The 26271-nt window shown below is 43.0% G+C and overlaps 1 protein-coding gene across 13 annotated transcripts in view; it reads right to left on the minus strand.

The window, feature by feature from the left end:
• The window catches only part of CCDC171 (coiled-coil domain containing 171), a 388533-nt gene that overhangs the window by 59216 nt on the left and 303046 nt on the right, over positions 1-26271 (minus strand). For 12 of the 13 annotated variants that reach the window (XM_074361538.1, XM_074361540.1, XM_074361545.1 and 9 more), the window contains one exon: positions 6459-8047. The exons of the other annotated variant lie outside the window; for it this stretch is intronic. The gene's annotated coding sequence lies outside the window, so the exon portion shown is untranslated. The remainder of the gene's footprint in view (positions 1-6458; positions 8048-26271) is intronic. 13 annotated transcript variants of the gene reach the window in all.

The following is a 26271-nucleotide window of genomic DNA, read 5'->3' on the forward strand; positions in this document are numbered from 1 at the left end:
TGGTGCTCCCCAGATTCTAACCCCAGGTTGCAATCCCCTGGGTTTCCTTTCCTTTCAAGGCCAGTTCACGGGGTGCCCTGGGAATTGGAAACACAACTGTGGAACATTACAGGGAGTGCACTGGGCCCAGAACGTCTCCTCCCAGTGCATTTCCTCTTTGTGGGAGGGAACAAGATGGCTGCAAATGTCTCCAATGTGAAGGGAAATCTTTGCTGGTGTCACGGCCAGGGGATTACATCTGCCTACAGTTACAGGATGTATCACTTGCAGAGAATTCCTTCCACAACATATTCAAAGAACAACAAAAAAAAAAAGTATTAAATAGCTGGTTAAACTCAATCTATATTTTTCATTTTTTTTTCCTCCTGTGGTTTTTCACCAAACTCCATTTTGACATGCCATTAAAAGAAAACTCTATGTGCATGAGCAATAGATTTAAAAGAAAAAAAAAACTAATATATCGTGCAACCCAACGTATACAATTTGGAAGAAGTAACCGGATCCTCTGCTCTGGCAGGCTGTAAACTGGGCTAGGGAGGGACATTGTTTTTCTTTTGGTCATTCTGCCAAGTTAAAAAGGAAGTTGGAGATTAGAACAAAATATTTAAATCAAAAATGAATCCTTCAATGAAAGTTGCTTGATCCCCTTTGCTACCACCCCCTGCCTCCCTTCCCCCTTATTGGAAGCATATTTCTCTTTGAAAAGAAGTAGTGTATTGTTGCCGAATAGAAGGGAGACAGCCCACTGGGGAGACACATCGATCTCATCATCTTAAAAGTGGGAGACAAATGACCTAAGGCCTCTTCCCAATCAAATGCTGTTTCTGCACATTCTCAGAATAAATGACACCGTTTTCCCTGGGGAGCAGGGAGTGCTCTCTCCGCAGCTGGGCTCACCAACGCTAGCTGTGCACCCCAGCTCTGAAAGCAAGGGTGAGTGTAACTAAGATGGACACATCTGAGTGATGCCGGGACATCGCATTGTTCTTTGAAACTCAAGCAAGACTTTGACTCTTCGTAATGCGGAACTTGTAGAACAGCCCTTGTATTAAGATTCAGTATTTTGGCTTCTTGAAATGTCTTTCAAATGCACCACAAGAGACGGATAGATAGCTTAGGTTCTACTGAGGAAAAAGATCCAAGAAGGGAGAAGTAAGGAACAAAGCCACATTGAACATCCAAAGATTCCCTCTTCCACTGTATCTGCTAGTCTCTCCTCAAAAGGATTCCATTTTTGAAGTGGCCCAAGTAAACGTGGTCCTCTTTGTGCTGTGTCCCCTTAACACGTGTTTAAAAGAACAATGCAAAACAAATAACGTGGTGGGAATTTCTAACATCAAATCCTTATTAGAAACTTGGTTCAAAAATTCATGAAGGAAAAAGTTAGCAAGAATGTGATTCCTAAAGAGCTCAAGAAAACAGGGCAATTAAAAATAATTTTATTAAATCTGTTATCATCTTTGTAACTGGCCGGGTCCTACATACGTCAGTACTCATCCTCATGATTCTACGGTCTTGCTAACCAATGCATCTACTGCTCTTCAACATCCTAAACAACTGTTGATAATGCAGCCTACCAACATGAATCAGACAGTCATAACAAATAAACAGCAGAATCATCCAAGATGTAAATGAAAAAGGGTACACTGATGGCACTAATAACCATGTGGCAATATATAATAATGGTTTTGCTCTCCAGAGGCCAAGAATCAGCTGTACTACGCAATGGATTATGCAATAAACATTTGCAAATAATAGCTATTTTGACAATGAACAATTATATAGAACACATCTATATCCTGATTTTTCTCCCCAACTTCTCTGGCTTCACCATCTTATGACTTCAGGCATTTCAATGCTGATCTTGTGTGAGAGATGACCTGGGATTATCACACTTCCCTGACTTAATGCCTACCTAATACCTGTGCAAGTCACCTGGAAGCCTGGCACTCCCCCTTGCAAGCACTAAATATTTTAGAAAAAGGATTCAAAACTGAAAAACAGCATCATCAAATACTGCTTGATAAACCCCAGTGCAAGCCTTTGCCATGGTCCACTTTGCTCACTTACAACATGTCTTCAACAGGAGGCAACCACTCAATTTTACCCAATTCGTGTGTGCGTGTTTGTGTGTGCATGCATGTGTGTGTTTCTTCTGCCTGATCATCTTCAATGATCTATTAGAAACGATAACAAAAAAAGAGCTTCTGTCCCTTCGAGCCTCTCTTTTGTTCTTAGATGTAAACCCCAACACCATCCTCATCCCTAGATAAACTGCACATCTCCATACGACTTCTAGCTCACCAGCTTGATAGTTCTTAATGGCACACGTTCAAAATATCTGTAATGAAAACAGCCATCTCCCAGGGAATGAGCCAGATGCTTTGCCCCCATATTCTCATCTAATCCTCCTGACACCTTGCCCTTGGGTTTATAATTCACTTCATTTTGTACAGGAGAAGTTGAGGCTCAGAAAAATCAAGTGACTTGCCCAAGGTCCCTGAGAGTCAGTTGCCTTCAACCCCTCAGCATCTTTCCTGGGGCTGGCCCTGCCTGGGAGCCATTCTCTGTCAGTGCCATGCCACCTGGCCTATGGGGGCTGTCGTTTGAGTTGATTGTGTCACTCTTCCCTCAGACCAGAATCCTCATGTTGTCTCTTTTTTGTCTCACCCTGAGTCATCTTGTAATCATCTCCCACCCGCCTGGCTGGGTCAGCCTCTCTGGCCAACTGGGTTGCCTCCCTGACTACATACCCACACCGCTGCTACCCTGGAGCCTGTGCACTGCTGACTCACTATTCCAAGGACACTGCTTGCACCCCTCGGTGCTCCTAAGACTCTTCCTCCACCATGAACTAACTAGCCATGTGAGTCTGGGAAAGTCATTACAACTTTTTGACAGTTTCTTCACACTTACAGTAGACACCATAATCCCAGCTCTATCTCTGGAAGAAAACTCAACTGATGATCAAATGAGACTCAGAAAGTGGCCTTTTGGGGGCATAATTCCCATGCCAGATTTTGTCTCCAAAATAGCCCTGAAATGCAAATTTTCAGCCAAATTTGCTCAAAATGTGGTGTTTCTGAATATGAATCCAATGCTGGTTTTTTTCCTCCACAATTTCCTCCTCTGCCCACAAAGAATGAAAGTTGGTCAACAATTTTTCCCTGCAAAACCTGAGTTCACAGTTTGTGGTCCAAAAGGTGTGGCCAAGAATTTTACTCAGTAATAAACTTAGCATTTCTCATTTGTGAAATCACCAATAAGGAAATTTCAATAAGGAGTCTTATTTTTAATACCTATGAATCATATTTAATTAATCCAACCTTAATTTTCGAGATTAAGTCATTTTCGCTGAGGTGGCCAAAAAGAAACAAAAACAAACAAAAGTTTCGGAGGCATAAATTGAGAATCCTGGTACCCAGACTGGTTCAGATCAAAACAAATCCCAAGAGCCTCCCATGCCTCCTCTTTACCATGCAGTAAAAATTCCAGCTCCTCAACCCGACTTTCCAATCCACTTCCAGCCTCAATCTGCCTTTCCCACTTGAAGTTCCTTTTTTTCCTACATGAACCATTTGCTGGAGCCGCTCTGGATTATTTGCTCTTCTTTTAAAAACCCTTTCATTTTCCTTCCTCTGCATTTTCCTTCAGACCTCCCCCAACCCAGAATGCCTCCCCCAAGCCCCTTGACATAACCAAATCCATCTAGTTCAAACCTCCACTTCCATCTACAAAACCTGTCCTCACCACGCCAGCCTGAACAGAATTCTCCTTCCCCTAAGCACCTGTGGCAAGCTCATCCTCTTCCTCACCATGTGCTGCCTTCTGATGCTTCTCCCAGTGTCATCTTGAACATCATTAAACATCATTCCTTTTCATATTTTAACGTTTGGTGCCCCGCCCTGCCTGTCTATCCCAGAGCGAACTAATGTAGCACTTCACACAGAGTAGCCACTCATTAAAAACTTGATGCTTAAATTTGACCCACATGCTTGCAAACTAGTCTGATCAAAAGAAATATTTCTCATGCATAAAGCGATGGAATTGTAGAAATCCACCCCGTTAAATATTTTTGGCTAAAAAGGAAGGAGTATCTTTCCACCGTCTCAACGGAAACCGTGCACGGGAATGTGTTTGGGGTTCAGAAGTAGAGAGAGGTTTGTTAATTTTAAAGCCACATAGCATGTTTGGCTAGGACTATGACTCCATTTGTGTATTTCAACCACGTAAAATACACCCTGGGATTCTGGACTGAGAAAAATAGCCATATAAGGAGAAAACAAGACATTCCCTATAGCTGCCCTTGTAAAACACTCCATGATTTAACCCTCTGCTCGGACAGATCCAAGCTCCCGCACTTTACAACTGCAAACAATCAGATTTCTGGGAGGAACTCAGCGTGTGACCAGCACCACTGGGCACAAAGGATGGCAAACAAAACCTGACCGGTCACGCACAGGGCAGCACAACCAACGCTTTGTAGTCCCCTGCCTTTCTCTCCGCACTGGGCCGTCCCAGCCGCAGCAGAGCAAGCACCGAGATGAGGGCCAGCCCAGAGACAACTCTGAGGGGCTCATTAATTCTTTCCTTCAAGAACACAGGGATCTGGGGTCTGCCCCCACCTTCTAGGTGATAGTCCATCAATCTGCAGAATCCTCCCATTGGGGAGGTGGGGGAGGGAGACAGGGGCTCAGAGAAGAGAAGAAAGAACTCCAGGAAGAGCAGAGGCAGGGGCTGGTCGACTGTGACACCCGTCCCCACACGCAGTGCCCGTGGCCTCGCGGGGCCTCTGCTGTGGGCAGAGGACGGACTACAGGGCCAGAGACCCACAGAGAGCCCTGGGAGCCCTGACTTTCACTCTCGTCATCTTAATGGCTATTAATAACTGTGTGAGATGCAGTTTTCTAGACGGTAAAACTGAGGTTCTGAGAGGCTCCATGTCCCTCCCGGGTAATGAAATGAGTGGGGCTATGATTAGAAATAGTCTTACGGTGTGGCTGACACTGCTCATTTTTTCCTGCAGTCCAGTCTGGTCTTCCTCCTTCTAGGAATAGGCTGACTCCCCAAGACACACGTACACAGTTATTGCGGAGCAAAGAAGATGGCGGCCCAGCTAGCGACAAGGTTTCCCAAGCTCCCACGCGGCCCGGGCGGTCACGTGACCGGGCTCCCGCGCGAGGCCCGCCCGCGGCAGCGGTGCGCGCGAACTCTGGGGCCGCGGGCCCTGCCCGTGGGCTGCAACGCAGAGATGGGAATGAGGGCGAGGACAAGAAAATAGAAGGAAGCTGGACGACCTAAGGAGCAGCGCCGTCTACCTGCTCCGCGCTGCCGCCTACATCTGGGCTGCTGAGAGAAATGAACAATCTCATGTGAGCCGCAGTATTTATTCTTCAGTGTCTTTGTGACAGCAGTTTAGCCTGCACTTTAACTAACGCGTGTGACTTTCTGCTGCCTCAGCTGTGTGCAAAGAATCTTGAGGACATACTAGCTTGCACTCATTTAAAAAGCAGAAGGAAAAAAATCATTGCCAAGTTAGCATAACGGTCAGCAGTATTCATGTGCCAAAAATCACCCCCTCCCTGAGGCAAGGCTGGAAAGGGCCTCATCTATGCAAGGGAGTCCTGTCTTGCACAGGTTAAAGGTCAGAAAATCCAGATTCCTACCCCCCCCCCATAAAAGAGTGTCCTGAGGAAAGTTCACCTTCCCAAATGAATTTCAGAAAGAAGGACCCTAAGCCTTTTTGAGCGGGAATCAGAAGCACTATGTAGATAATTGCCACTATCATTCCGAAATTGATTTATTCAAATCTTCCTTGCTAATTTAAAAAATTTTTTTTTTTTACCTATCTAAAGAGATGTGTTAAAACATCTCCTCTCGTTATGATTGTATGTTTGACAGTTCGTACTGGGAATTCCGTTTTTGCCTTTTATTTGAGGCTACTGGGTAGATATTAGAATTGTTCTATTTTTATAACAATCTTTATCCCTAATCATGAAGTTTGCCCTAAAGTCTGATAAAATTCTGGTAATTCTATTAACTTCCTTTTTTGGCCTGATAGCTCTTTCCCCATTCTTTGCCTTTGTTTTTTTCCTCTGCCCTTATAGTTTAGATGAATCTCTTATAAACCACAGATTTTTTTTTCATCCAAGTCAACAATCTCTGTGTTTTAATTGACACATTTAGTCTATTTACATTTATTTAGGATTTATTTCTGCAATCTTATTTGGGGTTTTACATTTACTTTGCTATATATAATCTTTGCTTTTCTTTTTTCCTGCCTTTTAATGGATTGATCAAGTTTCCTTTCCCCTCTTTTCCTATTGTACTGCTTTGGTAGTTATTCATCTCATTTTTATGCTTGTATACACATACAACCACGTTAGATGTGATCTTTACATTTTTATCACACATACTTGCCTTTAAAAAGTATAAAATAAGTCAGCATCTCTACTTACCTCCCAATCTTCAGAGATCCAAACATCTCCCATTCTTTTTACATATTGTTGTTCAATACTTCAGTTCCACTTTATTTGGTACCCTTAAAATTTGTCAATATATATTTTTTGTCAATATTATTGTTATTTTCCACAGATGATACTTGTCTAAATTTAGTATCCCTTCTTGGATTTCATTCATTCTCTTCTGGTTCAGTTTTCTTCTACTTGAAATAAATTCTTTAGGAGCTTCTTCATGAGAGTCTTTGATAATTAAAAACAAATAATTTCATCTCTGTTGTTTAATAATAATTTAAGTGGATGAAGAAGTGACAGTTATTTTCTCTTAGCATTTTGGATATATTATCTTATTGACTTTTGGTTTCTGTTGTTGCTGTTGAGAACCTGTTGCCTATCTAATCAATTTCCTACAAAGGAAATATGCCTTCTCTCTGCAGTTGCTTTGAGAACTCTTTGGCTTTGGTGTTCTGCATTTTCATGATAGTGGACTCAAGGTTTGGATTTGCTCTTATTTATTCAGCTCATGGCTTGCTGTAGCTTTCTGAATCTTGTGATCCTTATCTTTTAACCATTATAGAAAATCCTCAGCCTTTTTTGTCTTTGAATATTTTTTTCCTCATTCTCTACTTTCTTGAGATTCTTATTATTTCTCATTTTATCACCCATATCTTTAATTACTCTCATACGTTTATGTCTTTGTGATCTATTCTGAATTGGAATCAGATGTCTCTTCCAGCATATTAATTTTCTCTTTAGCCATATCTAATCTATTCTAATTAATGACTGTAGTTATTGCTTCTAGAATTTTTCTTTTTCAAACCTGTATTTTCTTTTTACATGGAACCTTGCACATTTATTAAGTTTCCAATTCCTTATTTTATGTCTCTAATCATTTTAAACACACTTACAGTCCTGAAACAACAGATCTGCTATCTGAAGTTACTGGCAATCTGATCCTAAGTGTGTTCTATCTGTTGGTTCACCATCAGGGGATCGTTTGCTAACACGTTTTGTAATTTTGGAGGGTAAGCTTGTCTCCAGTGTTGCCTTCTTTATGGGAATCCCGTGTGTGTGGCCTCCACTGAGGGTAAGTCAGTAGAGATTTCTGCATTTGGTTCACAGTTGTGCGGCATCATGGTCTAGAATCACATATTCTTGTTACTAGCTCATCTCAAATATTCTTAGACCACAAATTCAGCATAAATTCAAAACTCAAACTCAAGGAAGGCATAGGTTCTTGATTCAGAATTCTTGATTCATAACTGAGAGACATTTCTTTGTACTCAGATCTCTGGTTAAGACAGAGGAGTCCCCTTGTCTTCCTGTGCTGACAGCTTGCACCAATGCCTGTGTTTGGCCCATCGTGGAGGCCACACAGTGCAGGTGTCAGCATTCACGACTACTTGCCTTTCTAGTTCAAGTTTCCAAGACAACGAATGTGGTCTCTATGTCTTTGGTTTAAATGTGGCTGGCTCATCTTGGGTCAGGCATCCATACCCAATGCAATCGGCTGTAGACAAGGTCTCATAGCACTTAAGGAACTCCCTTTGGGGCTGTGTTTGGAGAGAGAACTTCCCTAGCACGAACACCTAGAGGAAAGTAGGAAATAATCATTGAAGGAAATAATTAGCATCTCTGTAACCAATAACGTTTCTCCAAAACTTCTCTTGTGTAAGCTCTGCTGTCATTGATTGTGTAGCCTCCATGGGGGGCATAACATTGTTAAGTGTGAGAATCTGAGCTATTGTAACCAGAGTGGGCACTGATAGTGCCTCTCAGGAAAGATCAAGGTGAGCACGTTCTGCAGCGCAGTGGAATCTGTTTTCAACTCAGATTAAATTTGGAAGTTGCTCTTCCATACAGCACCTAGCCCAATGCCTGACATGGTAGATATTCAATATTTGTTGGAATAAAATATCAAACATTTCCTTCGCCCTTCAGTGAGGAGATAATGCAGTGCACAGAGGTAGCAGGCAGAAAGTATTCAAAGAGAGACAGAAAGCTACAAGGCCATGCCAAGAGAAAGAGAAATCTTTCCTAGAGAAATAAGTAAATCAAGGCAGGCAGTGAGCAAAGAATGCTGGAGGAAAGTTACATCTTTAGAGGCTCAGAATTTGGAGTAGATTTTGAATTAGAACATATGCCAACATGGAGAATATTCTTCAGTTCATAAATAAGAGCACCATCACAGGCCACACAGACCCTTCCCGCAGAGGGGTCACTGTGAACTTGGGTATTACATTAAGATAAAGCACACCCCACCAAAACCAAAGGCAGTTCTCTTACACACACCTGCATAAGGGACTTAAGGGGAAGGAACTGAGAAATGTTTAAAGGGACACACTGGGATAGTATTTCTGCATATAACAATACCCATGTTAATTATGTATTAAAATATATGTAGCTCAAATCATCCTGTGGGTTCCTTCTTAATATGTTCTTTTTAGTTTTTGTTTTGAACACCCAAGTTAAAGGATCTCTCCAAATGCTCTTATAAATAGATATTTGGATTAAATGAGCGCTGCAGTCAAAGCTGGGGAGCTAAGAAAGCAGTTCTCCTTACAGAATGCTGCCTTATCCAGGATTTTTTCTAAGTGTAATACTTCTTAGATTCAGTCTACTAATGGAGTCTCCAAAATTTCTTTAGAGAAAGTCTTAGGGGTGGCCACATGGTTGAAAGATGGGGCTCTCAGACTTGATTTGAAACTATATTTGTGTACCAAGTATGCTATGCTTCTCCTCAAATTGTGGTTTTATTAAGGTTGGCTTGGGGGAGGAGGGAGGTTAGACCTCATTCCCCAAGCTAACCTTTGGTCCGTCAGAACTCTGAAACTGAATGGAGGACCCCACATATAAAAACTCTGACGATTAAAACCCACAGCAAGAAAAAAGATGATTGTAGCGCCAACCCAGGATCCAGGGAAGCTTTGTTAGTTAAAGTTGCAGGCTGTTTTGGCTTTTCAAAACACTCAAACCACCTGTCCCCCAGACTAGGGGTAATCTTCATCACGACGGTGACATGCTCGCCCCCTGCCCGTTCTGAAGCACAGAACTCATGACAGTCTTCCTGGATGAATTCAGTAAACTTAACTCTGTCACAGACCTGGAAGATCTAATACCAATAATGACCTCAACACTGAACCTAGGGCAGTATTCCCAACAGAAGCTCCTGCAGTTGTTCTCAGATGAAATCAAATTACTGTGGAAAAAATGTGTGAGACCTCCCTTCCCAGACTAGGGTGAAAAGGGCAGCTTCCTGGGTTACCACCCATGGAAAACACCATCTCACCAGCTTACAGGTGGCGTTATTCCAGCACAGGAATGCGGGGAATGTGTCAAATGTGTGTGTCAAATGTGTGTCAAATTAGGTAGCCTTCCTCTTGAAACCGTTAAATCTTTGCATCTCATCGTAGCAGGGGTTCGTAGACGGGCCGGCGGTGGGAACCCAGCGGCATAACAACTGGAACCAAGCATGTCCCTGCAGAAACGAGGCACTCTGCCGTGGCCCAGAGCGGGTGCCTGGGCCTGGCATATCTCACCCTCCTCCCCCCAGGGAATTCTTTCCAGAAACGCTGCTGGGTGGCAGCTCCCTCCTCTACCAGCATTCCTGCAAATATTTATGATATAAGATAAGCACTCAGACTTCAAATTTATACTAAGCAGCTCAGGTGAAAAGACTCTATTTTGCATAGACGAGCATTCAGAACTCTGGGCAGCTTCTGGGTGGGAAATAACCATTGCACCCTGCTCCTCTCTAGAGCTCCCTACGTGGGCACCACTGAGAACCAGAAGGCACCCTTGCTGGGGAGCCCCGACTAGATGTCAGCCCAGGGTGTTGTAAGTCGCAGGACACTTCCTGAGTCCTCACCTGGTTTCACCTCTCTCAGGGTCTTTGTGAGAAATAAATGAGGTAACAATGTCAGAGGCATACTAACCTCTTCTATTCCACGATGCCATGGTACCCAAGATCATTTGTGGGCTTTGTCCTAGCCCGTGCAGCAGGTGGGCACTTGTGTTCTTGATTGTCCAGCTCCAGTTCCCTCTTGCTCTACTAACAGCACCTCAGTTTTGTCCTGGAGAACCTCTCTGCTGATGCCGATGGTTTGGGTGCCCTCCTCTGGCCAATGGCTGAGAACGTGACCCACACTAGACCAACTGGAACTGCCCTTCTGGGAATGTGGGTCAGGGCAGGTTGGCCCCTGGACAGAAAACTTTCAGAGCTACTTAAAGCTGGGATCCAGACCCTAAAGAGCCTGTCCATCGGTCCCTGTTTTACCACATCCCAGCAGCTGCCCTGATCCTCATTCCCTCCTCAGGTTCTTGGAGCTGCTATCCATCCTTACAGTAGATTCCCTGTCTGCTTCTTGGAGCCAGTGTGGACTTCCACGCCTTGCAACAGTGTGTCTCAGTATCCCCTTCCTTGCACAGATGAAGAAAGCAATTACCAGCTTCCAGGAACTAACGAGGCGGGGGGAATGAGACGCCACCCTCCAAGCTGGCAGCCTGTGCACCCTCCACTGCACCCTCCAGGGACTCTCCTCTCAGCCTCTTGCCTTCCCCTGTCTGCCACATCACTCTCTCCCATTCCACGTCACCCCAGCTCGCAAACCAGATCTCTTTCAACTCTCAAGTCTCTTTTTCCTTTGGTACCGGTCTATTTTCATAAATCTTTCATTTTAAAATAAATCTCAGTGTCTCGTTCACCACCACATTTCTAAAATTCATTCCTCTGCCCCATTCCTCTGCCAACGTGCTCATTCCAGAGGAGGGCTGGCAACATCCCGGCCTTTTGGCTCCCTTTCCTGCCACCTTCCTCTCTCCCAGAGAGAAAATGAGGTTTGGACTTGGGTGGGTTGAAAGCCCATCCATGCATGCCACACGTAACATTCCCTTCCTCGGCACTGGTGTATTCTGAGACAAAAAGGCCTTTGATAATGTTTCTCTGGGGGCCTGTTTGGCGACATTTTGCGAACCGAGGGGCTTTGGCCAAGTTCCCCCTGCTGGAGAGTGAGCAGCGGGAACTGACGAAGGGCAAGTTCAGTCCCCGCCCAGGTCTCTGGGCAGCCTCTACAGCTGAGCCCTGTGCACTGCCACATCCTCACCCAACCCGGGGATTGAGGGCATGATCATCGTCCATGGTATCTATTCCACCTAAACATGTTTCTCCTAATTGAGCCTCTACAAAAATGGCCCTGTTTGGCAGCCAGGGATTGTACCCGCCCCTCAGGAAGTGGTTACATATTAGAATTCAGGGTACCTCTTGCAGCTGGGAAACACATTCTATAGACCATCCTCTGGGGGCCTATACGGAATTCACACCTGTGATTAACTTAACTGGCCGTCCTATTTCCCTAAAGCCTTGTACAGATCCAGTTGAAAGAGCAGCTCTCTGGCAATGAACAACTTGAGTTTTTAAGGGAGAAATCAAGGTGTAACAGATTCAAGTAATTTAGCACATCACAATAAACACTGACTTGAGCTAGGCTAGATTTCTGCCGACGTACATAATGAAAAGTGTGTATGCTGATTTCTGTCTGTATGACCTAACACCTATTATTAGATTTGTCCTGAACATTTTAAAGAGTTTTTCTAGTGTGAAATATTGAATTTTCTTTTCACTAGAAACTTCACATGCTACTGAAAATTAGATTAGTAATTTACTTCTGTGTGGGATTCAGAAGTAGCATGTTGTACGACAGAATGACCGCATATGTGAAACATGTGTTTGTGCTCAGTTGGGAGAAATTATTTTTATAAATGCAGGCTGAAGAACTTATTTTTAAATGACTTCTCTTAAACTTAAAATCTATTTTAAAGCTAAGCTGCCACCACCATTAAGAGAAGGAGAGAGAGAGAGAGAATGTGGGCAGAATTCAACAACTCCTTTCCTAGCCATGTTGCATTAGGCGAGTTCTCTAAATGATCTCTTAAATTCAAGGTTCTGGCCTCAAAACTAGATTTGTTTCTCAACCTCATCTCTAGTGTACTCTTGTGCCCCTGAAAGTTGAATCATGGGCAGAAGTTTCCAGTGCTTTTATTCCTTCCCTGCTTTGAAGTCCATTAATTCTCATGTTGGTTTTCCCTCCACCCTCCTGAAAAATATGTGTGCGTCCCCAAGATGGAAAGCCAGGAGCTGGCACCTGAGGACGCGATCACATGGAACAGGGATGGCAGGAGAGGCGAGGACCTGACCAGTGTGGTGAGCCACCACCACATACCATAGAAGGGAAGTGAGTCAGTCCTCTGAATTCTGTGGTGATGAACCCAGAGCCTCTATCACCCTCTTCCCTCCCTGTGGGCACATGCTGACCAAGCTGGGGCCGCCTGGTGTAAGGCAGGGCCAGACAGTTGTTCTTTTGCCCTTAACCATGCAAAATGCTGCTCTCGAATATCAAGTGTTGCTCATATTCTTAATCTAAATTCACTTTCAAAACACATTCTCTTTCCAGTAAAGAGAAACTGAATAATACACGTCTACAGTGGACTCTAAAATCAGGGTTTTGTTTTTTTTTTCGAAGTGACTTCAGAACAGATGAAATTACTGTATACATACACACATTTTTAAAACCATGTATATAACGAAATATGAATTTGTGCACTTGAAAGAACGCAATTGAATAAACTGAACTGAATGGGTCTATTCAACCAAACATTCCATCCATATAAAAACACAGATAAGTACAATGGCTGTAGAAAGTCATACTGATGACGATGATGGCATTATGACCCCGACTACTATGAGGTACCTGGAGTGACTCAAATTACCAGTCCCAGTCCCAGCTGGAAGAAGCATATTGTCTGATTAAGCGCGCGCGCACACACACACACATGCACACGCACACGCACACACACTCCAGTCACTTCTTATCTGATTCAGCCTGCGCCTTTACTTTGTAAACCAACTTGCTTCCCAGGTCTTTCTCATTCTGGCTCCATAAATCTCATATCTACCTTCCTATCTTTTCCTCTCCAACCCTGGCTGCCTTAACTCGATTTCAGGCCCTCTTGCTTTTTTCCCAGATGACAGCAATAGCCCCCTTTCAGGCATAGGATGTTGCCTGTAACAGTCCACCAACGTGTGCAGGGCTGACAAAGGCATAGCACTCATCTTGCTACCCTGACTCCCTCAACCATAACAGACCATGCTAATCAATCCCAGAGCTCTTCCCCTTGAGCCCAGACACGGCTGCACAGCTCTTGCCCGCATATCACTCCATGGTCACTACCAGTTTATCAGTTATCTTGGAAACAGAATCTATTCACCACCCTTGATCTAAGGCCTTTAAAACAAGGTTCTTCAACCAGGACTGATCATCAGCATCACAGGTGCCTGAATAGCACATAAGATCTAAAATGGGATCTGCAGGCATGAACATGGGCATCGTAAAATGCACCGTGCATGACTTTTGATGTGCAGACTTCATTAATGACTAAGTAAAATGACCCCAAACCAGAAAGTTCTGCCCCCTCCAAGTCCTCTCTCACCTCTCCTTTGCTACATGTTGCCTTATAATCTTCACTGGTTCCTGTTCCACAACTATGAATCTTGAACTTTTCCTAGCCAGCTCCTGACAACTTCTATTTGGATACCAGCTATATTAGTGCAGGACTAATAACAGGACAAGTATACCCTACAAGGAGCAGATGTCAGGATGGGATTGGATGTGCAAAGCTTTACTATGAGAAATGTGCACGGAGCCAGAAGAGACTGGGAGAGTTGTCAGACTGCAGTGCAGGTCTGACCCCTTGAAAAGGAGAGAGAGATGGGTACAGTCATCTTGGGCTGCAGTGCAGCACTAAGGCAAGTTCAGGAATTCCTGGAGCCAAAGTCACCCATCAGAAGAGTCCAGTGTTTTGGCATCCCTGCCATGCGCAGTCATTGACTGGAGCAGACCATGGGCAGCATGGCTTCAGCACAAATGCAGCAGCTTCAGAGTGCAGTAGCCAAGGCCTCAGTCAGCTAGTGACTCCCTGCATTTGGAGCTCTGGGAGGTGCCTTCTCAGAGCTGCCATACCAGGTAACTGACAGAGGCTAGGACTGTTGGATTTAACAAATAAACATACATGCCACCGATTACCAGGGACTGGAGGAGTGGGGGAAATGGGGAAATATTGGTCAGTGGGTATCAACTTCCAGTTATAAGATTAACAAATTGGGGGATATAATGCACAGCATGATGATTGTAGATATTCATAAAATATACTGTATCATATACTTGAATGGTACTGAGTGGATTTTAAGTGTTCTCATTACAAAAAAGAAATGGTAACTATGTGACCAGATGGAGATGGAAGCTAATACTGTGGTGGTAAAGTCATTTTGTTATAAATGTATCAAATCAACAGTCATATACCTTAAAATTACACAATGTTATATGTGAATTATATCTCAATAAAGCTGGGAAAAAATCCAGGACACCAAGTTACATTTGGATTTCAGATAAACAACAAACAATTTTTAGTCTAAGTATGTGCCAGCTGTGGATGTCCGGTATTTTACTTGCATTAGGCTGTATCTGTGACAATCCTTATTTTTAGAACTGGATCTGTAATTTGGCACAATCCTAATAGGTCCCTCCCCTGTCACTCTCTCTCCTACCCAGTCATCTATCCTCTTCACTACTCTGTATCGTCTTCTGGAAGCACCATTTTGGTCATACCAGCCCCTACCCAAGAAACTTCCAATAGCTCCCATGGCTTTCAGAATGAACCTTAAACTCCTCAGACTGCTATTCAGCCTGAGTTTGCAGCATTGGTTCCCACTGACCTTTGTACCCCTGGGCTCCAATGAGACCAGATCTTGCAGTTTTCAAGACACACTCTTACACAGATCTAGGTATTCTGCCTTTGCTCCTTCTAGTCCCTCTCCCTAGAATGCCCTTCCCAGAACAGCCTTCCCCCAAATCTCCACATTTCCAACTTTGACCTGTGCTTCAAGGCTAGTTCAAGGGCTGCTTTCTTCTTGAAGAGATAAGCTATGTTCATCATCACCCTGCCCAGAATCATTTACATCTAGTGACATAGGAAGAAGCCAAAATAACATAGAAAGACAAAACCTGATATGCCCTGAACATCAAGCTTTCTGTACAGAGTGGATTTTAGCAAACAATGTTTCCCAGTTCCATGGGTGGCATTAATATCGATAGCTCCTGTACAACCAACAGGGTAAGTCTTGCTTTTAGCCCTGGTGCAGATGTTTAATTAATCAGGGCCGTCGTCCTTGTTCGCCCTTGACTGGGTTTCCCTGATGATTACCCACCGGAAAACTCAGCCCTTTAATGCAAACAATGTCCTGATTAATGTTTTGTGCTGTGCACCAGGTTAGGGGAGCAGGTCCTTCATTAGTGAGCCAGCCTGGACTGCAACATTCAGTCCTGAAAACTCAAACCTCATTTCATACGCAACTGTCTTTCCATTTTCTGTGTGTCAAACCTTTATTTAACTCCCTTTTCTTCCTCCCAACTTTGATTTGGGGGAAGGAAGTTTGCAGCAACTGAATATAAAATAGTAAATTATTCTGACTTCAGCATAGTTTTGAGGTTGATTTGAGTGGTGAAAATGCCCTCTACCCAGCCGTGTCACGGCCTCTCCGCAGTCGTGAGCCTGGGTGTGCCTGCTTTTTGTGGATGGCAAAGTATTCATTCATTCAGTGCCTTTCTCTCTCCCTCTTTAGAAAAGGGGAGGAAATCAGATGATGAAATGAAAACCTTTAAATAAAATATCATTCACACAAAGGAAAAGAATTTTCCTCTGGGTCATTATCAGTGGAAACCCAGTGAAAAGATAATAAGCACAAGATTCCTGATTAATTAAACATTTGTGCTCATTGTATGCAATTATTCTGGGGAAAATCAACTCCGGGACATCTGTTTACTCAACCTTGGGCTAAGAAACCACCAAACTACCTCTGCCCTGCATCTTCGGGCATGATGTCAAGGCACAGAACTGATAGCTCACAAGGCCGAGGAATATGCCCACTAATTTTCTAGGCCGGAAACATATGACCATGCCAAATGAGCAATAAATTACGAAGGTTGAGTAAGCTTGTAGAGGGTTAATTGGAGAAATCAGGAGTGACAATATGTTAATATAATACATATTTACCAATATGCATAATCGTTTTATGCTACAGAGCAATTAAATATAGATGATAAACATTTTCATGAATGCTTCAGTTATTATTGCTTTTTACCCAGTGAAACCACATTTCTAGCTTTTTCCTTTTCACCCAGTGTCTTAGTCTGTTGGGCTACTATGATAAAATGCCTCAGATGGGGTAGCTTATAAACAACAGAAAGCTATCTCTCACTGTTCTGGAGACTGGAGTCCAGGATGAGGGCACCAGCATGGCCAGGTGAAGGCTCTCCTCTGGGCTGCAGACTGCCAACTTCCTGTTGTGTCCTCACGCGGTAGAAGAGGGGCAAGGGATGTCTCTAGAGCCTCTTTCACGGGAGTGCTAATCCAATTCAGGAAGGTTCTGCCCTCCTGACCTAATCACTTCCTAAATGCCTCTCCTCTTAATGCCACCACCTTAGAGGCTAGGATTTCAACATAGGGATTTGTAGGGGACACATATACTCAGACCACAGCACCTAGTTAGGTCTCCAGTTTCAATGATGTTCCTAATATCCCTAACCCCCATCACTGTCACCCCTGTCTTATCTTCCTCCCCTGGCAGTTGGGGCCAGGGAATATCCCTGCCAAGTTTTGTGGGAGCCCAGAAACAAGAAGGAAATGCTTCTCCCCTTATCAGCTGATGAGCCAAAACCACAAGTTGCAAATTGAAGAAGATCAGAGTCCAAGAGTAGGTTAAACAGAAAGAGAAATGGAGGCCCAGGAAGTCAAATGGGAGGAGGCCCTGGGCAGTGAAGGAGCAAGGGCTGGAGAACTCACTGGCTGGAATCCAGATGCCCAGAGCAGCTTCCTAAGAATCTCCCACTGCAATCGCACAGGCTCCAGGGAAGGAGAATCTGGATTCTTAGAGAGCCTGCATGAGATGTGATCAAATGAGCACACATGTTGGAGGAACTGCTAACAACTGACTGACTCTCCCCATCCATCCAACACCATATGCATCTGCTAAAATCCTGGTTCTGATGGGACAGGGTTTGGGTGTCCTCAGATCTACCAAGTAGAAGACTAAAACCATTAGGCTCCCCTGTGAAGGGAGAGAGGGGTTACCATATCCACTCCTCTGAGGGAATTAATCACACTGTCTTAGGAGTCACTGCAGGAAAGATATGACTCTGGGACCTGGTCAATAATCTCCATCTGGCCATAATTTATGGGAAGATAAGGGTGGCTAGGCAAGCATTGTGATGAAAGCCCTTGAAAATATCTTCTAAAATCAGGATGCCCACCAAGGGATGAAATGAAAAAGCAAACAATGCTCTCCCTTCCAAACCAACAAAGAAAAAGAAAGAATAAAAGAAGTGACCTGGAAATCCATGGAGGTGGAAGATCTTTTTTGTTTTTTTAAGAGTCTAGCTGATGCAATGAAGATCCTGCTCAGGGCACAAAAATGATCATTTTCATGAGGTTATCTATGGAGTGCTAGATTCTAAAGGACAAGACGTCCCAATATGCTGGGCTTCCCAGGGCTATTTCTGAGTGGTCCTAAATCTCAGGCCCCATATTTGTAAACAGTCCTCTCCCATATATGCTCTTGCCTGTTGTTTCTGATTGTTGTGTCCAAGATGCATAGCCAGAACTCTTTTTGGTCATGTGACTTCTTGGAATGGAGCTACCTCTTTAAATGCGTTTTGGTTTCCAGGATGGGGGAATTGTTTAGGGTACTGGCTGGAAGGTATACAGCAGAATATAATACCAAACTCATGAAACACAGTGTCTCATAATCCCTGTTCTGGACCTGTGCTCCTAAGTCTGTCTCAACTGCCCTTGCTTCTGGTGGTCTGAGCATGCCCTTGGAGGCAGTTCCTCTATACCCTGAGGCAGCCATGATAACAACTGATAACTCTTCCTCCCATATACGGTAAGGACTCTCATAGGGTCCCCAGCTTCCGGGAGGTAGGCAGAAAGGATGTGATGTTAGGAGATAGCCCCTTGTAGTTCAAAATATTCTCCTTTTAGAGTGGGCGCTCTAGCTTTGATTATGCAGGTGTGGGCCAGTTTGAGATAGGATAGGATCAAGGCATTGTATTAGTTTCCTATTGTTGCTGTAACAAATAACCACAAACAACGTAAAATTATACTTATAGTTCTGGAGGTCAGAAGTCCAAAATAAGTCTTATCAAGCTAAAATAAAGGTATGGATAGGGTTGCTTTCCTTCTGGAAACTCTAGGGGAGAATGCTTTTTCTTGCCTTTTCAAGTGTCTAGAGGCTGCATGCAGATCTTGGCTCATAGTCCCATCTTCTTTCTTCAAAATGTATTATTCCATCCTCTGCTTCCCTCATTATTTCCTATCTTTGTTAACTTTTTTTTTGTTACATTTTTACTATCTTTGACCTTCTTGTCTCACTCTTGAAAGGACCCTTGTGATTAAAATGGGTACACCCAGATAATACAGAACATCTCCCCATCTCAAGATCCTTAACCACATCTGCAAGGTCCCTTTTGCCAGGTAAGGTAACATATTCCTAGGTTTCAGGGATTAGAATGTGGACATCTTGCTGGGGGTGGGAGGGAGAACATTATTCTGTCTACCACACATGTATTTGAACACCAGGAAGCCTTGGTTGTGACTGAGCAGGTGAATTCCTTACTGATCTTCAGATGATCAGTTACTAGGACACACAGAGTGAAATAAATAAATAAATAAATAAATAAATAAATAAATAAATAAATAAATAAATAAATATATATATATTGAATAAGCAGGTGGTAATGTCCAGTGAACCCTGGAAATTCACAAACATTTTTGCCTGTTTTGGAGGTCTCCCAGCTGGAAAGGGCTGACTCCTTGGGGGACTTCATGCAAACAACCTGCCTGGATTGAACATGGTCCATGAATTTCAACTCTAGTTTCACAAATTCATGTCTTTGGACAAGACCATAGGTTGTGCTGCCCCAATTCATGAGGGATAAATTAGAGCAGTAACTCTTAAGTCAGGGTGTCAAAGTTCATTGTTTCTCAGAATGTTAATCATTTTGCTGTACTAAAGACGGCTCATGGTCAAATTCAAACACATTTGAGAAAAACATAGTTAAGTTCCAACCTAATTACATCTATCTGAGTCAAAGAGATTTTTTTTTTTGAAATCTGAGGACCTGTCAGAGCCTTTAATACGCTAACAAGCAGTTGAAACCACTGAAGGGGAACACAGAATAGAACATAGCCCTAAATATTTTGACCTCAGAACCCCTTAGAGCAGGGCACCTGTTTATGTCTTAGAGAATTTGGGCTCTGTGGAACAGAACTGGAGAAACACTGTGTTCAAATACTAACTATTTAGGTGATGATGATGCTCTGTCCAGGGTTTGATCCGGGTACTGATTATTCAGTGTATGGAAGGTTGTTTATCACTCATCAGATTCCTGGATGTGGATGAACTGCCATCACCCCAGGGTTTTGCTCTACAAAGACCTGTGCTGCAGGAGCAGGCAAATGACTCAGCTAGTGGGCCTGAGGAGGAAAGCACAGCCTATCAGAAACAGAACACCTTAGTATGCTGGCATCTTTCTTCTTCACAGAGAATACAGGGGCCTAGAAAGAGATACAGGGCCTGAAGAAGCTTTACCATAAATTCATGCCTTTTTATTTGCAAATGATGTCAATTTCAGGTTCAGCAATGAAGTGTACCTACCTAGATAAAAAATTATTTTTTGTGTCTGAAAATACTTCCTGGTGGACAGAGTATTTTTCCTTAGGAGGACCCCTAGGTGAATCTGAAGGACGGATATGGTAAAGGGGTGAGGCAGGTTCCACTGACCACTCTCCGCTCCACAGGCCTAGCAGGCAAGGGTGGTGCATCCTACTGCTGGGCAGCGGGCCTCACAGCCACAGTCACCCAGCCTACGGCTCCCCCCACTGCAGATATTAGCATGACATTTCCATCCCATCGGTTCTGACAGGTAAGATAGAAGGTGACTATAAATACATGTGGGAGGTCTCCAGACCCATTTACCTCCCTTGAGACTTTCCTGGAACCAAGCCAGTAAATTCTATACCATCCCAAATGAGCTGTATTTTCCTTGCTTCAGTGTCTGTTAGGATATGAGGTTCCATACATACTCAACTGCTCACAGCTAGAGTGCCCATCACCTCCCTCCAATCATAGCCACTCTGCCTACTTGCCCCTGGTCCAGGTCAACATCCTAATCATCTCTCTCTCCCCGGGTCCTAGATAGGCTAGCAGTGGTAACTTCTGGGTTCCCTCCTGCATCAGTCAGGAGAGGCTGCTTAGGCTGCAGTAACAAGCAAGCCCATGTTTCAGGGGCTTAAAGCAAAAGTGTATTTCTCAGTCATTTCACAAGTTCATCTCTCAGCAGCAGGGGGCTCTGCTCCACACTGGCCTCACTCGGGGGCTCAGGCTAACAGATCCTGCACCATCTAGAGCATAGCTAGCTGCATAGGAGGAAGGAGAATGGTAATCTTGTACTGACCCTCAAAGACTTTGCTCACATTTCATTAGTATTTTCATAGCAGCTATCATTTATGGAATATTTACTCTGAATCAAACACTTTACAATCATTTAATCCCAAGCACAATAAACTTATGAGATATTTATTTCCTCCATTTAAAAAATTAGGGACCTGAGTCTTAGAGAGATTAAGTAATTTATTGCAAATCTAGCAACTGGCAGAAACTGGCTTTGATTCCTAGTCCAGCTAGCTCCCAATCTCCTGCTTTTACCTAACTTGCCTTCTTCACTACAGAAGTTTCTCTGAGTTCTTATCTATTTACTTCTATTTATTTCTTATTTCTTATATTTATTTCTTATATATGTGAAAAATATTACAAAACTGTAACAATTAAATCACAATTATATATTTAAAGAATTGTCTTATTGAACTGGGAAAATTTAAGTAAAAATGTAAAACATAGCCAAAAGCACATAATTACTGTAATATTTACATTCATCTTTGCTATTCATCTGCTGCTAAAGTTGCTAGTTTATTTCCCTACTCACACTTAAAGAACTTTATTTGTTCAGTAACTATTTTCCTTTCTTCCCCCCCGAAACATCTCTTGACAAGTCTCTGAATACTTTACATTTTAAGAGACTTTTCAGTGCCAAAGTCCATTGATGACTTCTCCCCTGCCCAGAAGCTGCTAGTCAGCAACACTGAGCTTTCCATTTGAGCTCCTTGAATTCATGCTCAAACCAACAGAATGAATTCACCCATTTGTAATGCTTAATGACTTGATTCATTCAGTTAACAACTTGTCAAAATATTTGCATTTCCAGAATATTTTTGATGTTTTATAGAGATAATGAAAGCAAATATTTAAAATCCAGACTGTTCTGGAAAATATAGAATATATGGCAATTATAGGTTGTAGCTATTCCAAAACCACCAATAATAGTTTAAAAAAAAAGAAGTTTCCTCCTTCTGGTATTTATATCTTCATGCTGGTATGTATCAACTAATCAACGGACTTAGCATTGACTGGGTAGAGGGTTATTCCTCTTCCCACAAGTGAAATTGCTCTAACCACGTCTTTCTTTCTTTCTCTCTTTCTTTTTCTTTCTCTCTCTCATCCCTTTCAACCCTTACCTAAAGCCAGATTGTCCTTGGAGTTCAACTCCTGCCCTTGCCTGTGGGAAAACCAGAAATAATAACTAAAAAAATCTGGTGGCCTTCTGTCTTCTTACAACAGAATTTGGAGTCCCTTCCATAGGGAATTAGGCTCTGTGTGGAATGGGTCCTTCATTTAACCACCCACAGATGTCACCCAATTTACTATCAGTGGGCATTGGATGGGAACCATCAACTCACCAACATCTGAAAGATGTTCTTTCTAGGGACTCGCCTCTGGTTCTTAGGAAGACAGAAAGAAGAGGTGAGAGCTCAGAGTCCTTCCCTAGGCAGGCAGGGCAATGTGGTGTGATCCCAGAAATCATGGGTTAGAGGTCAACTCCCAAAGCAAAGGCTTTGGAGAGGGATTTTGAAAGGAAACTGTTAATGTTTTGCCTTTGCAACAGGCTTGTTCCCACTTTCTTAAATTAATCCACCACTTCTTTAGACTCAGTCAGTCTTCCAAATAGCCCTAAAACTAAAAGCCTATTATCCATGGGCAAAATCGCTCAATCCTGGACACTAAGTCAAATGACCAAAAGGCCAGACTAGAAAGAGATATCTCTGGGGAGGAATGATGGTGGCCCTGGGTGATGTCTTCTGAGTTCACACCATCTCTGAAAAAAAGGCTATTCTGGGCTTGCTAAAGGCTTAGTTCCCCATAACCCTCTGTAGCTGTCCTGGGTATCAGCAGCTTTCTGAAAAGCTCAGTAAGGAGAAAACAGAACCAACCCTCCAGTGAAGTGAGGAGTTGACAGGGCCTCTGCGACTGAGCACAGCTCCACAGGGTGCCGTTCAGATTCTCTTCTGTGTGAACAGTGATCCCTGGGGCTGCACAGCCCTAGGACGTAAGCCGAGGCTATGATGGAGTTTGATTTATTACTTTGATTACTGATTATGCATAAATGATCATAATTTATTCAATAAGGAAACAAGTTGCTTAAGAAGTTAATAAATGAATAAGGTCCAGGTATTAGCAGGAAGAGAAAATAATGTTTGAATGACTACACTGTTGTTAATAGAGTTAATTTATCTCTTTGTGACGTTTAAATACTGATATATGCGCGAAGAAATCCACTTTAAAATTTTGGATCCCCCCACCCTGGCCCTGCAGTTTGGGAGCCAGTGGAGTCATCTGTTGCCCTGTCTCACTTTCTCCTCACCTTCAATTCTACCAAAGGCAAGGCTATAAGCTCCTCAGAAATAATGACATCATGTCTTTCTAGTCACTAGCAGCTTCTTTTACTAGATAGCCTAGAAAAGCTTGGAAAATGATAATTCATTTAGGAGGTGAGACACCAGGTTAGCAAACATTCCAGACATTTTGAACAACGTTGTGGTGGACATGGGAGATCAGCACCTGACATCCATCCGGCCCTCCTCCTAGTGGGTCTTCCTGTACTGCAGAAGCTGGAAATCTCAAATCTATATTTATAGGACTCCCTGGCCACCACAGTGACAGATGGGATTTAAACTGCAAGGCAGAAATGAGGTAAGGCTGTGTTTTGTGTTCCTTTCTCCATTTCCATTGGCAAACACTGCAGTGGGCTCTCTGGTTTTCCTGTACAGATTCCCTCCTCCCCCAACAGTGGTAGCTTCACAGGGCAGAAGCAGTTCTTTCTGTGACCCAGTTCTGTGATGTGGCTCTCAAAGTCCTATCTTACAGCTCAGCCCAGTCCTGTTTCTTTTGCAAAGCATGTAATGAAATAAATCTCCATAAACTAGAGCAGGTGAATTCTATTCCCAGCTACTGAATCTTGACTCATTCCAACTTCACCCAACCTCAGTTTTAACCAGAAAAATAAAAACTGCCACTTAAAGTAGCAAAATACTTCAACAGTGCTCTTTGGCGCTTGTACTGGTGGCGCCAAACAGGTACTCTCAACGTCACAGGTTAAGAAGCAAATAACTACAAGCTCTTAGGAAAGCAATTAGGTAAAAAAGAATCAAGAATTTAAAAAAGCCTGCAACTCAGGAATCCTTTTTAAGAATCCTAATTTTAAAATATAGGAAAAAAGCTGTATGTACTACGAAGTCCCCTGCAGTATTATTTATAATACTTTGAAAGTGGAAACAAGCTAAAACGACGGTCATAGGGAATGTAAAATAATCATGTGCTATCTATGTGGCTTGGTCATAGCAACATGAGAGTATGTTTAAGTGACTCCATTAAGTTTTAAAATCAAAATAGCAATGCTTTGTGCAGTGTGATAAAAAAAAAAACTATGACAGTAAAACATGCAAACATGCATAGAAAATATAAAGTCAATATACCAAAATGGAAAAATAATCTTCTCTGGGTGGAGAGTCTGGGCAGCCTTGGTGAAATTTCTTTTACTTTTCTGTTTTTTCTCCCTTAATTTCTTTAATTAAAATGTACATTTTTAAATTGAAAAATAAACTTTAAAAAACTTATCTCTAATGTACCAGCATAAAATCTTTTGTGGTTAAGTTTCTACTGCTCAAATCCATTCTTCCCCCGCCCCCATCATCCAATATTTATTAAGCAGGCCCTTTAATGTCACAAGACTCTACTGCCACGCATTGATTTTTATGATCTTACTGGAAAACCGCTAGGTGCATAGAAAGGTATCTGCGCATGGTGTCTGCATGCACATAATATATCACTTTGGATTGCCAGACAGCAAAGGAGAAACACCATAAACACTAATTTTTACTCCTAGATGGCTTGGTAATTTGCTAAATTTCCCTGTAATTGCTTCTAATTATTCATTACATTAGAGTAGAAGGGGGTGGCTATAAATTTTCAATGAAAACAAAATTTAAATACAATGCATCCAAGATGTCTCCGCAGACCCAGGTGGCAACCTGTTTTCCTTATTAGGGAAATTCGACAGACATCGGCAGCACACGCTGCTTCTTAATGTGACTGAGGAGGCTGAGCCCAGGAAGCAGCACTGAAGAGCGTGATGCTGGTTTGTGAGGATGCTGCAGGAACGGCTCACCACTTCCACTCTGTATGAAAGCGTTGGGGGGGGGGGCTGACCACTTGCACCCTCCCTGCGAGGTGTCAGCATCTCTTGGTAATTCAGAGCAAGGCTGGTCATTACTCCATTCATTCATTCGTTTGCTCTTTCTTTCATTCACAAAGTACAGATCGAGCACCTGCTCTGAGTGAGGCAGCATGAGAAACAAGCCGCTCCTTAAGAGGGCTGTGGGAAGGTGATCTACAAGCAAAACACCATAGTCCAAGGTGATGGACTGTACCTCCCCAGTGGCACAATCAGAGCCCAGTCCCAGTGCTTCTAACACCTTCTAGACAGAGCTCTGTCTAGAAAGGGATCCGAAAAGCTTCAGGGAGTGGGTGGCAACGGAACTGGACCTTAAAGGACAATTAAAATTGACAGTGTATGTAGCTGCTGTGGCAGGCAGTGTGGCAGTTCATCAGAAAGCTAAGCACAGAGTAACAATATGATCCAGCAACTCCATTTCTGGGTATATAACCAAAAGCAGGGAAAGCAGGGACTCAAATACCCACGTTCATGCACATCCATGTTCACAGCAGCATTATTCACCATAATCAAAATGCAGAAACAATCCAGTGTCCGATGGTGAATGAGTGGGTAATTAATGTGATAGATCCACATGATGGAATGTTTCAGCCTTAAAAAGAAGTGAAATTCTGATACATGCTGTAACATGGATGAACCTTGAAGTATCACATTAACTGAAATGAGCCAGATACAAAAGGATAAGTGTTACATGGTTCCACTAATTTCGGGTACTGGAAGAGCACAATTCATAGAGCCAGAAAGTAGAACAGTGGTTGGCAGGAGCTGGGGGGAGAGGGAGTAAGGGACTCTTCTTTCAGTCAGGCAAGATGAAAAAGTTCTGGATGTGGATGGTGGTGATGGTTGCACAACAATGAGAATGCACTTAATGCCACTGAACTGGACACTTAAAAATGGTTAAAATGGATGATTTAATGTTACCACAAATTTTAAAAGTGTTAACAAAATTTGACAGTGTAGAGAGAGGAAGGGCACTTGAGCCAGAGCACAGAGAGGGACAGGGAGACCAATTTGGCTAAAAGATACTGGATGCAAGAAGTAAACAACAATAATAACAAAAGAAGTAACCATAAGTATAA

This window comes from Camelus bactrianus, chromosome 4, assembly GCF_048773025.1.
Source record: "Camelus bactrianus isolate YW-2024 breed Bactrian camel chromosome 4, ASM4877302v1, whole genome shotgun sequence".
Lineage (NCBI taxonomy): Eukaryota > Metazoa > Chordata > Mammalia > Artiodactyla > Camelidae > Camelus > Camelus bactrianus.